Source organism: Homarus americanus, unplaced genomic scaffold (genome assembly GCF_018991925.1).
Source record: "Homarus americanus isolate GMGI-L3 unplaced genomic scaffold, GMGI_Hamer_2.0 scaffold42527, whole genome shotgun sequence".
Lineage (NCBI taxonomy): Eukaryota > Metazoa > Arthropoda > Malacostraca > Decapoda > Nephropidae > Homarus > Homarus americanus.
Window position 1 is genome coordinate 437,501 of NW_024748543.1, and position 12,406 is coordinate 449,906.

Sequence of the window (12,406 nt, forward strand, 5' to 3'; positions counted from 1 at the left end):
TGAAGGTGTGGGAGGGGTGTAGAGAGGTGAGGGTGGGTGGAGGGGTGTAGAGAGGTGAAGGTGGAGGTGGGAGGGGTGGAGAGCGGTGGAGGGTGGGTGTGGAGGGGTGAGAGGTGAGGTAGGTGTGGAAGGGGGTGTAGAGAGGTGGAGGGAGAGGGGAGGGGGTGTAGAGAGGTGAAGGTGAGGGAGGGGGGTAGAGAGGTGGAGGGGTGGGTGGAGGGGTGGGGAGAGGTGAGGGTGGGTGTAGAGAGGTGAGGGTGGGTGTGGGAGGGTGTAGAGAGGTGAGGGAGTTTGAGGCTGGCTGGCTGGCTGGCTGGCTGGCTGGCTGGCTGGCTGGCTGGCTGGCTGGCTGGCTGGCTGCCTGGCTGGCAAAAAGACAAAAAGACAGACAGGCTGACAGTTAACTAGGCAATGAAAGGCTAACTCTTTCATATCATGTTCGACTTTCCCTTCAATTAACTATTTTAATCATCCATCCATCCACTTCTCATCTAGCCACCCAATCAATCATCCAACCAGCCACCCACCTAACCAACCAACCACTAACCAACCAGCCACCTAACCAACCAACTAACCAGCCAACCAACCGACCAACCAGCCACCTAACCAACCAGCCACCCCACCCAACCGCCAACCAACCACTAACCAACCAGCCACCCAATCAATCATCCAACCAGCCACCCACCTAACCAACCAACCACTAACCAACCAGCCACCTAACCAACCAACCAACCAGCCACCTAACCAACCAGCCACCTAACCAACCAACCAACCAGCCAACCAACCAACTAACCAGCCAACCAATCGACCAACTAACCAGCCAGGACCGTCTCCCTCTATCGTATTCAGTCCTGGTCCAACGTCAAATTGATTCCCACAAAGGAAGGGGAAAGGTACCCTTAGTGGGCTCTCTCTCTCTCTCTCTCTCTCTCATAATAAGTCAAGCCGTGTCGCATTAAGTCAGTCTGTTGTGGGAGATATTGAAATCCCATTGGGTAAAGAAGGGTCTGGGGTCATACAAAATCATAGGTCAATTTTTTTTTTACGAAGTTTCTGGTCAAGCTGTGTCACATTAAGTCAATCTGGTGTGTGAGTTATTGATGTCACAGCTGGTTAAAGTGGCCTCTTATAACGTGGCTGCATTGGATTAGTTGATTTAGTAGTTTTGACCTGTATATAGTTATCAATAATGTTTGAGGAAATGATGACAACAACAATGCTTACAAACACAGAAAGAGACACACACACACACACACACACACACACACACACACACACACGCACACACGTATAAACAATAATACCATCATAGAGAACCAAAGTGGGAAATAAGCGTCAAAGTAGTAAGAACTGTATAGGTCATATAAACAGACCTCCTTACCCCTCCTACGATGGACGTAATGCCTCGCCACTCCGTCTTACTAATAACAAGCCATCAACATATTAATTGTAGTCGACTGGCGGTGAGTTATGGTCCGGCTTTAATACAAATTATGGATAATGGTCGTCAGCAGAGTATATGATCCATGGTGATGTAGTTAACGACGTACACGACTGTTCATAATGGGGGGGGGTATAGAGTGAGAGGTAAGAGAGGTGGATAGGAGAGAGAGAGAGAGAGAGGGGAGAGTGTGAGGGAAAGAGAGGGAAAGTGAGAGACAGGGATAGTTAATACCAGGATATATCTCCTCATCGTCGTCATCATTATCATCAGTCTGTATCAGTTGACAGTTTCAGGAGGAATGTCTTTCCTACATGTACTCACAGTCTTGGGCCTTGATCCTTTGACCCTGTCCACTGAGGGCTTCAAAATTTCCTGTTTCCGTTTAGTTATTTGGTAATTCTTCGCTTTCTGGGCTTCTCTAATCTCACGGGATCCGATAAAAGCTCACTATATTGCCCCATTGAGACGTTCGTGTTACACTTTATCCTCCCCACTGGCATATTAATTCCTGTCAGCCTAATGCTCTAGTTTACTGGTCAGTCTCGACGTGATACACATGTCGGACATCTCCCCCAGGTGTTTCTGAATACCATTTGCCAACAGTAATAACACAAATGATCGAATACTTTTCTTTAGCAGACAGAGAAACAGTTGAATAGGAAGCTTAGTTTTCCAAAGGCATTCTAACACGTTTTATCTTGTTTTATTACATGATTGAATCCCGCGTTGTGAGGACAATCGGTGTTGGGTTGTGTACTCTCAGTGACATTGTCTAGTTTCGTTTATTTCTTGTACTCGTGGCAGCAAACCTGTTGGATGAGATGAATTAATATAACATCATCAGTAAAACATCCGCTAACCTAACCTAACCTAACCTAACCTAACCTAACCTAACCTAACGCTAAGCTAATCTAACTTAACAAAACCCCCAGGTTAAAAATAATATGGTAGGGTGTTGTCTAATCTTCACGTGATCTTAAATTGTTCTCCTTATTTTAACGCTTCAGCTAATATAATGTTGATTGTTTCGTGTTTCTGAGGGTAGGGGATGGCGGGGAGGGGGGAGAGGGGTGAGGGGGAAGTGGGAGGGGAGGAAGTGGGAGGGGAGGAAGGGTGGGGACAAGGGTAATGTTGTGAATTGGGGCATTAAGTTTTTTTTCCACTGAGATATTTTCATTTCTTTCTTTCTTCCTCAACCAGATCATCACCCACTTTTTTCCCCTTTTTGAGATCTGAATAAAATAAAGAAAGAAAGAAAGAAATATGGACAAGAGAACGATAGGGAGACAGGGGAAGAAAGATAGGGAGAGAGAGAAAGATAAAGAAAGCAGAAGAAAGAATGATAGAAGTAAAACAGCTTATTCCCAACCCAATGGAAACAGACAATCAGACAGACAGACAAGACGACAGAGAGACGGGAGGAGAGAGAGAGAGAGAGAGAGAGAGAGAGAGAGAGAGAGAGAGAGAGAGAGAGAGAGAGAGAGCATAATTAATAACTGCTCACCCCGTCGGCATCATCGCCAGCGTGAGGTCAGGTGCCAGTGAGTGTAATAATTACCTGTTAGTTTTAATTATTACAAGTCGCAGTGTTGACGTCACTCGCTGCTTCATGACACTAAATAGAATAAAATATATTCTCTGATGTTGATATTATAAGAGGTGTGTGTGCGCGCGCGTGTGTGTGTGTGTGTGTGTGTGTGTGTTTAAATATGAGTGTGCGACTGGGTAAGAAGGAAGGATGAGAGAGGAGACGGAGGAAAGGAGGAGGAGAAGGGAGAAGGAGGAGAAGGGAAGAGGAGGAGAAGGGAGAGGGAGGAGAAGGGAGAGGTAGGCAAGGGTTAAGTCACCTGGAAGGTAATTGGAACTATGGTCCTCAGATGTAACCTCCGCCTCAATTAGCCGCATGTGACCAGCTGGGTCTACAGATGGCTCAACCCTACCTGTGTGTGTGTGTGTGTGTATGTGTGTGTCTGTGTGTGTCTGTGTGTGTGTCTATGTGTGTGTCTATGTGTGTGTGTGTGTGTGTGTGTGTGTGTGTGTGTGTGTGTGTGTGTGTGTGTGTGTGTGTGTGTGTGTGTGTGTGTGTGTGTGTGTGTGTGTGTGTGTGTGTGTGTGTGACCATTATTTCCCATCAGCTCACAGAGCCAAGGCTGTAAACCTAATTATATTCCTGTGAATATCCGGGATTATTTTGCTAATTCTTTCATGAAAACTTTACCCTCACCTCTTGTTTTGTCATGAACCAACCCAGTGAGGAGTCTGTCTGTCTGTATTTCTGTCTGTCTGTCTGTTTTTCCTGTCCTCGTCTGCGAATTTTCCTGTTGGATCACGAACCCAGGGAGAGGGCGGAGGAAGGGGCCAGGAAAACGACCCTTTTTCCTGGTGTTCTGCCCTGAATATTTTTCCCTCAGGCCTTCACAGTGAGTCAGGTGGTCCTGCGTTTTAAAAGTATGGCGTGACCATAACTCTCAGGTCCGAGAAAAACTTCCTGTGGTGACGTCTCTCTCTCTCTCTCTCTCTCTCTCTCTCTCTCTCTCTCTCTCTCTCCCTTTCACACACACACACACACAGACGTAGAGAACTTTGTAGTGCAAATAGAACCTAAAATACTAACGACAGAATCACCTCGTTAATCATGTCAATGGGTGTGTGACCAATGGCAGATATGACCAGCTGTCAGTCACGAAGGTTATTGCTGTAAGAGAACGTGGATAGTGGTGTAAAATTATTATTATTATTAATATTATTATTATTATTATTATTATTATTATTATTATTATTAGTAGTAGTAGTAGTAGTAGTAGTAGTAGTAGTAGTAGTAAACACACACACACACACACACACACACACACACACACACACACACACACACACACACACCTAGACAGTGCCAGAGGGTCAAAGTGCCACAAGACACAACAGAAATACGTTAGGTGTCACAGAATTTGCTAAAGACGTTATACCACCGTCAGCTTCGTCAGTCCTCTTCTGAACTTTAGCATGAATATGTAGCAGTCTCTTGTTGAACTTGGAGGAGAAGTTAAGTTCGTGGACAACATACTCACAAACATTCAGCCATGTGGAGTTAGTGGACAACATGATCCCAAACACTCAGCCATGTGGAGTTAGTGTACAACATGATCCCAAACACTCAGCCATGTGGAGTTAGTGTACAACATGATCCCAAACACTCAGCTATGTGGAGTTAGTGTACAATATTATCCCAAACACTCAGACATCTCCCCACTCCTCAGGTCAACCAACCTACCCATGTTGACCCTCTGTAATACCCCACTGCCTATTGTTAACAGACCCACGTTGATGTACTGGAAATCCTTATAAACACAACACCTGAATGATCTGATCACCCTTAACACACCCACACACTCTCTCCTCTCTTCCCTCACACACACACACACACACACACACACACACACACACACAACCCTGAAGCTACGATAACAAACCAACAATATCAAAGGTAAAATAAAAATAATTATTACAATATCCAGACGAGTCTTTTATTACAAGGCTAAACGACTGCCGGGAACACACCTAACAAGTGTTTACACGCTCTAATTGGCTGTTAGCTCGTTAATACGGCTTGTTCTAGACAGGGACATGGCCAGGATGAGATAGTGGTCATTGACGTGTGTGTGTGTGTGTGTATGTGTTCACCTACACCACCACACACCACCACCACCACACACCTTCCCTACCAGACACCTCCACCATCTCCACCACACACCACACACCACCACACACACACCAACACCACACACCACACACACCACCACACACACCACACACCACACACCACCACCAGACACCAGACACCACACACCACACACCACCACCACACACCACACACCACACACACACCACACAATTACACACACACACCACACACCACACACCACCACATTACCAACACACTCCACCACCCCTCAGTTTCTCGCGAATGACCAACTTGTGCCCGTTTTAATTAACCAAGAGGCTTATATAATATAATCCTTATAATTACTGGGCTATATAATCGGCTTTAGGGGTGGACTCCGGTTCTGTGTTATAGAGAGGTGAACATTATTATATGAGCTCTATATTACCCAAAGCATATCTGTACACCTTCGTTATATCACGCTGTTGTGTTATACTGCAAAAACCTCTATATAAAGAACTAACCTCTTATATATAGCGGTTATATAATGTTAGGTATATCGATCTACCCAAGTTATAGATGGAATTGGTATATATAATCTATAACTCTATATTATACCAGGTTATACTCCAATAGCTCTTTTGATGTTATATTGATACGAGATATTTGGTATAGTATTATATATTATACTGTTATGCTGAGCCTTATAATGTACGGGTCATCATGCTGAGGAATTATAGTGTTGTAGAATCACATACGAAGAGAGAGGGAGGGAGAGAGAAAGAGAAATAGAGAGAAGGGAAAGAAAGTTAGATGGTAAAAGGAGAGGCGAAGTGAGGAATAGAGAGAGGACAAGAGAGAAAAAGTGAAAGGGGGGACAGACAGACAGACAGGGAGGAATAAAGAGAGAGAGACAGATAGACAGACAGACAGACATACAGACAGACTAGGAGGAATGAAGAGCGAGAGAGAGAGAGAGAGAGAGAGAACACACACTGTAGTTAATTAATAAAATGTGATAATAACAACAATAATAATAATAATAATAATATTAATAATAATAATAATAATAATAATAATATTAATAATAATAATAATAATAATAATAATAATAATAATAATAATACAGATATGTCTTTGTGGTTAAGATAATTAGACAATCCACTTTTTATATATATATATATATTTTTTTTTTTGTGTGTGAGAATAAGTGATTTTTATTTATTTTTTTGTCTTCGTTATATGTTGTTTGTGTGATTGTTTGTTTGTCACTCTTTGTTTGTTTGTGTCACTCTTTGTTTGTGTCGCTGTTTTTATCATTGTGTGTTTGTATCAATATGTTTTTTGTCACTGTTTTTTGTTATTGTGTTTGTGTTGTTTGTTTGTGCTTTGTTTGTTTGGGATTGCAAATAGAATAATATATAAAAAAAAGAACAAAGACACAAACACATATTCTTAATCTAGTCTTTTGTCTTGACTAAAAATTATTGCGTGTAAAAGGAACATAAGAGCTCATGTGTGTGTGTGTGTGTGTGTGTGTGTGTGTGTGTGTGTGTGTGTGTGTGTACATCCTTACCTCTCAGAGTTATATAAACCACATCAATATTAATTCTACTTAACATTCAATCTTCCCCCACCACAAAAAACTTAATTTACCTGTAGAAAAAAACAAACTAAATAATTAATGAATAAATACCCATAAATACCTCCACACATCCCAAGAGTCGAATTCTCAAAGGTCTGAATGATTATATCCTCCTCTACTTATATATTTATTTCTTTTACAACTGATAAAAGAGGATTTTAATTTTTAATTTTGGTGATATTTAAACAGGCGGCCATTTTAGATATCAAGTGTCATTCAAGATGGCCGCTCAGTTCAGTCTTGGAGGTACCACACCTTCTCACCTCATCCCTGTCCCCTTGGTAATTAAGGTCTGGAAGAAGTTTTATAACACGACTAATCTGATTATTTTTCAACCACTGGACTTGGGAAGTGTAACGATATATCGGGTGTTCGACTTTAGGGCAAAGCCGGACACTCATGGTGCCTACGTAATTTTTTTTTTTTTATAATTCGTAAACATATTAAGTTAAGATTATAATAACGTGTAAATAATATTGCAAACATCACATCACCTGAAGATTAACCCTACAAGCTTATCTCACCTTAAGATTAACCCTACAAGCGTATCTCACATTAAGATTAAACACCCTAACGCTAATCTAACCTAACCCTGACTTACCCTAACCTAATCTAACCTAACCCTGACTTACCCTAACCTAATCTAACCTAACCCTAACTTACCCTACCCTAATCTAACCTAACCCTAACTTACCCTAACCTAATCTAACCTAACCCTGACTTACCCTAACCTAATCTAACCTAACCCTAACTTACCCTAACCTAATCTAACCTAACCCTAACTTACCCTAACCTAATCTAACATAACCTACCCGAGCATAACATAAAAACACAGCAAAACCTAACCTAACCAAACCAGGTATGTTAGGGTGAAGTGCTTGGGTTCTAATCTTCAGGTGATCCAAGACAATCATAATGTGAGGTGAAGTTTATGTTACATTACAAAAACCTTTATCATCACGTTACTACTTGAAGCATCGTGTGTCTATCCTGAGTTTGGTTTTATTACTCATTAACTTCACTATCCTCATCACCGTCTCATTTACTTCACTATCCTCATCACCGTCTCATTTACTTCACTATCCTCATCACCGTCTCATTTACTTCACTATCCTCATCACCGTCTCATTTACTTCACTATCCTCATCACCGTCTCATTTACTTCACTATCCTCATCACCGTCTCATTTACTTCACTATCCTCATCACTACCTCATTTACTTCACTGTTCATCATCACCACTGCTTCATTAACTTCACCACCACCCTCATTACCACATCATTTACTTTTCACTACTACCTCATTTACCTCACCACTACCTCATTTACTTCACCATCGCCTCATTTACTTCACACCTCACCACTACCAAACTCATCTTCTCATTGATCGTCAACAACCCCGGTTACCAATTGTTACGTGTTGTCTTGCGTTGTCAATTGTCACGACCTTCGTTAGCGTCAGAACTCAAGTATATTGTATGTATCACGAGGGAGCTTTCAATTGTTCTATTCCCCTCTCCCCCTCTCCCCTCTCCCCTCTCCCCCTCCGTTTTCCTCTCCCCCCGTTGCACTTTGTTGGCTACAGCAAAGATGGTTCCGTCTTGCAACACTAGGCAACAATGGTGGAAATTGCAACTACAGCTGTGGGAATGTGATGTGTTTGTTTTCCACCCACGTTTGGGGAAGACCGTATAATCATTTGGTGGGTGTGTGTGTGTGTGTGTGTGTGATCGTTATCATAGACCAGGTAAATTTAAATTAGTTTCACGATTTCTTACCCATTCACCCACTTTCTTCACCTAACCACTGACCCACCTACCTCATCCACTTTCTTCACCTACCCACTAACCCACCTACCTCACCCACTTTCTTCACCCACCTACCTCACCCAACTTACCTCACACACTTAATTCACCCACCTGCGCCACCCAACTACTTCACCCTCTTACCTCACCCATCTGCTTCACCCACCTGCGCCACCCAACTACTTCACCCTCTTACCTCACACACCTGCCTCACCCACCTGCCTCCTCCACACACTGGCAGTAAAATCCAGGTAGAAGCTGCCACTTGTGCCACCTGCTCGAGGATTCCGCTCACGACACTTGTTGACATTACCTTAACCCCGACAACACCTGAGCCTCTCTCTCTCTCTCTCTCTCTCTCTCTCTCTCTCTCTCTCTCTCATAATCCCTTACCCGGCTATCCTTGGAGCCAGTGGACGGTCCTCAGTGGTTTAAAAAAAAATTATATTCCAAGCAATTACAGGCAAGATACGTGCTTTTAGAGGTTAATTAGGATGCGCTTTTTAATGAGAGTAATTAGAACGCACTCAGAGGTCATACAGAAACCGTAGTGAATAGTGAAAAAATCCTGTAAGGTAGGATTTCTCTCTCCAGGTAACAGACTTGGACTTACATATTTACAAGAATTAATGAAGTATTGTATTTATTATTTTTTAGTTTATTTTATGTATTTCGTTATATTTTGTTTTGGTTCTAATATGTCTAAAAATACCGGAAATGGTGAAGTAGAAAGAACATTATTTGGTAAACAAAACGTGACGTCATTAGGTCTCAAGTCTATTCCAGGTAGATGTGGTGGTGGTGGTGGTGGTGGAGAGGTATATGAGGGGGGTGGTAGTGGTGGTTGTTGTTGTGGTGGTGGTGGTGGAAGTATGGTGGGGGTGGTAGTGGTGGTTGTTGTTGTGGTGGTGTGGTGGTGGAGGAGAGGGGGTATGGTGGGGGTGGTAGTGGTGGTTGTTGTTGTGGTGGTGGTGGTGGAGAGGGGGTATGGTGAAGTGGTAATTAGTTGGTTGTTGTTGTGGTGGTGGTGGTGGTGGAGAGGGTATGGTGGGGAGTGGTAGTGGTGGTTGTTGTTGTGGTGGTGGTGGTGGTGGAGAGGGGTATGGTGGGGAGTGGTAGTGGTGGTTGTTGTTGAGGTGGTGGTGGTGGTGGAGGGTATGGTGGGGGTAGTGGTGGTTGTTGTTGTTGTTGTTGTTGTGGTGGTGGTGGTGGTGGTGGTGGTGGGTAATAGTAGTGTTGATGTTTACGCTTAGCTGCGCTAGTCAGCTGAATGGTCGCCTTTTTTGACTGAATGACCGATAGTGTTGTACCTCGTGTGGGGAGTTCATTGTCTAATTAACTTTAGTGTCACTCTATACAGGTATTCTACCAGGTTACACGATCAACATTTAACACACAACTTTAACCAATTTTTTATATCATTCTCGTTTCGTCATTTTTCCTGTTATAGAAAGCAATTATATAAAAAAAACTTCGTGAAATGGACTACAATATCAGCAAAATCCTTACATAGCAATAGTAAAGCTCATGGGAAACTTTAATAATTTGGAAAGTAGTTTAATTTTTTTTTTACTTCTGCCTCCCAAAAAATCGGTCGTAAAATAGACATTAATATCATGTTTTGTTTTTTTCTTCTATAATTGATATTTTATACAAACTGTTTACAGCATGACAGCGAGTGATACTACAGGTGTTTCCCTAATACTCGTGAGGACACAAACGTTCGTAATACGGACACCAGGATCAATGTTCTATCTAGAATGAATATTTTATCCCGAACGTTTGCGAATTCAACGTTCAGTCTTAAAAAAAAAATATCCTATGCATTGTCCATTATATTTTAAAACGTTTGTACAATACGAAAGAGGTTTAGTATAACGTAAATTATATAAGAAAACGTTTTATAATGGAGTTCGTTATATGTGTCTTCATTATATAGAAATACACTATATTAAAACGTTTATGTAGGGTCCACAGGAGAGTAAAACCTCCATTTAACGGACATATATCTGATATGTAGTCCGTTATATAAAGGTTTCATATCCAACGGACTTCGATATAAAGGACTACACTCTCCTATATGATCCATTATATAGAGATTTCACTGTACTGAGTTATAGTGTGTGTGTGTGTGTGTGTGTGTGTGTGTGGTGTGTGTGTGTGTGTGTGTGTGTGTGTGTGTGTGTGTCCGTCTGGTGTGGAGTGTGTGTGTGTGTGTGTGTGTGTGTGTGTGTGTGTGTGTGTGTGTGTGTGTGTGTGTATCCGTCTGTGTTTTTATTACATATAACAAAAAACTTCCCCGTTAACACCATCATTAAATTCGTCTTTTTTTGAGGAAATATAAAGTTAACAGCGTCGTGTCTGTGTTCATTACGATATAAATATTTCACATCACAGGAACCTTTGAGAATCTAGGACTCCAATTAACAGAACTTTTTCACAGGGAATATAATAACAAGAACAATCACACCGTTATTGCAATCACCTTATGTTAATTTTGTTTTTCTTGCTTATATAATAAATCCTTTTCTAAACCTCTGAGAATCCTGAGAGATTATTTTTTTTGGGGGGGGTTTACTGAAAATATATAATTATAAAAATATACTAATTAATTTATACTAATTATTGGAGTTAAGATTATCCCACGTTTCTGTAATGGTGAGGTGTGGGTGTGTGTGGGGCCTTCAAGTTATATCAGGTGAGTTAAATGAAATTATTATCCACTAAAATACCTTAAATTATTTCGTTTCTCATATATCTTTTTTTTTTTCTGTGATAATTGGGATAATTACCTTGATGAAGACGTGTGTTTGTAGTGAGGGTGATTATCACTAACACAAAGTAGGTTTTATATCCCAGATTGTGTAAAAAAATAATAATGATGATTTGAGGAGTTGTGACACGCATGACCCTCCCCTCTCTCCCTCTCTCCCTCTCCCACCTCTCCCCTCTCCCTATCTCCCACCCCCTACTCCCCTCCCCTCCGCCTCTCCCTCCCCCTCCTTCACCCCTCCTCCCTTTCTCCCTCCTTCTTTACCTCCTTCCTCTCTCCCTCTCCCTCCCTTCTCTCTCCCTCCTTACCCCCCTCTCCCTCCTTCCTTCGCCCCTCACTCTCTCCCTACCTCCCTCCCCCTCCTACCTCCTCCCTCTCCCTACCCCCTTCCTCCCTCCTTAGCTGTTTTGTTATGTGTTAAAACGTAAGATCTTGTGTTTGTATGTGTGTGTATGAATGTGTGTGTGTGTATGAATGTATGTGTGTGTATGAATGTATGTGTGTATGAATGTATGTGTGTGTATGAATGTATGTATGTATGTCCTTTATAATAGATGGATATATGATCGTTTTATATACTGTATATATGTATCCATGAACATCTGTGTATTTTTGTGTATGAATTACGCCTGTATGAGTGTATGTATATATCCGTATTGTATATGTATATGTATATCGGTAGAGCGTCACGGGTTGTTTAGACTTCCCCAAGCTCTCTCTCTCTCCTCTCTCTCTCTCTCTCTCTCTCTCTCTTTTCTCCCTTATCCATTGTTATTTGCGTGTGTTCTTTGTCTTGTTTACCTCAGTCTCTCTCCCCTCTACCATACGTGTTTTCATTCGCTATGTCTAAACTTCACCAGGAGAGGCTATTTATATGCAGATGTGTGTGTGTGTGTGTGTGTGTGTGTGTGTGTGAGAGAGATGTAAATAAGAATGGAGAGAGAGAAAGAGAATAAGAATGTCAGATCAACACACACACACACACACACACACACACACACACACACACACGCCGTCTTCCTCTCCTCCTAGGCAAGACTTAGGCAGTGTGTCCAGTCTTGTGAGAATTCCTGCCCGACACAC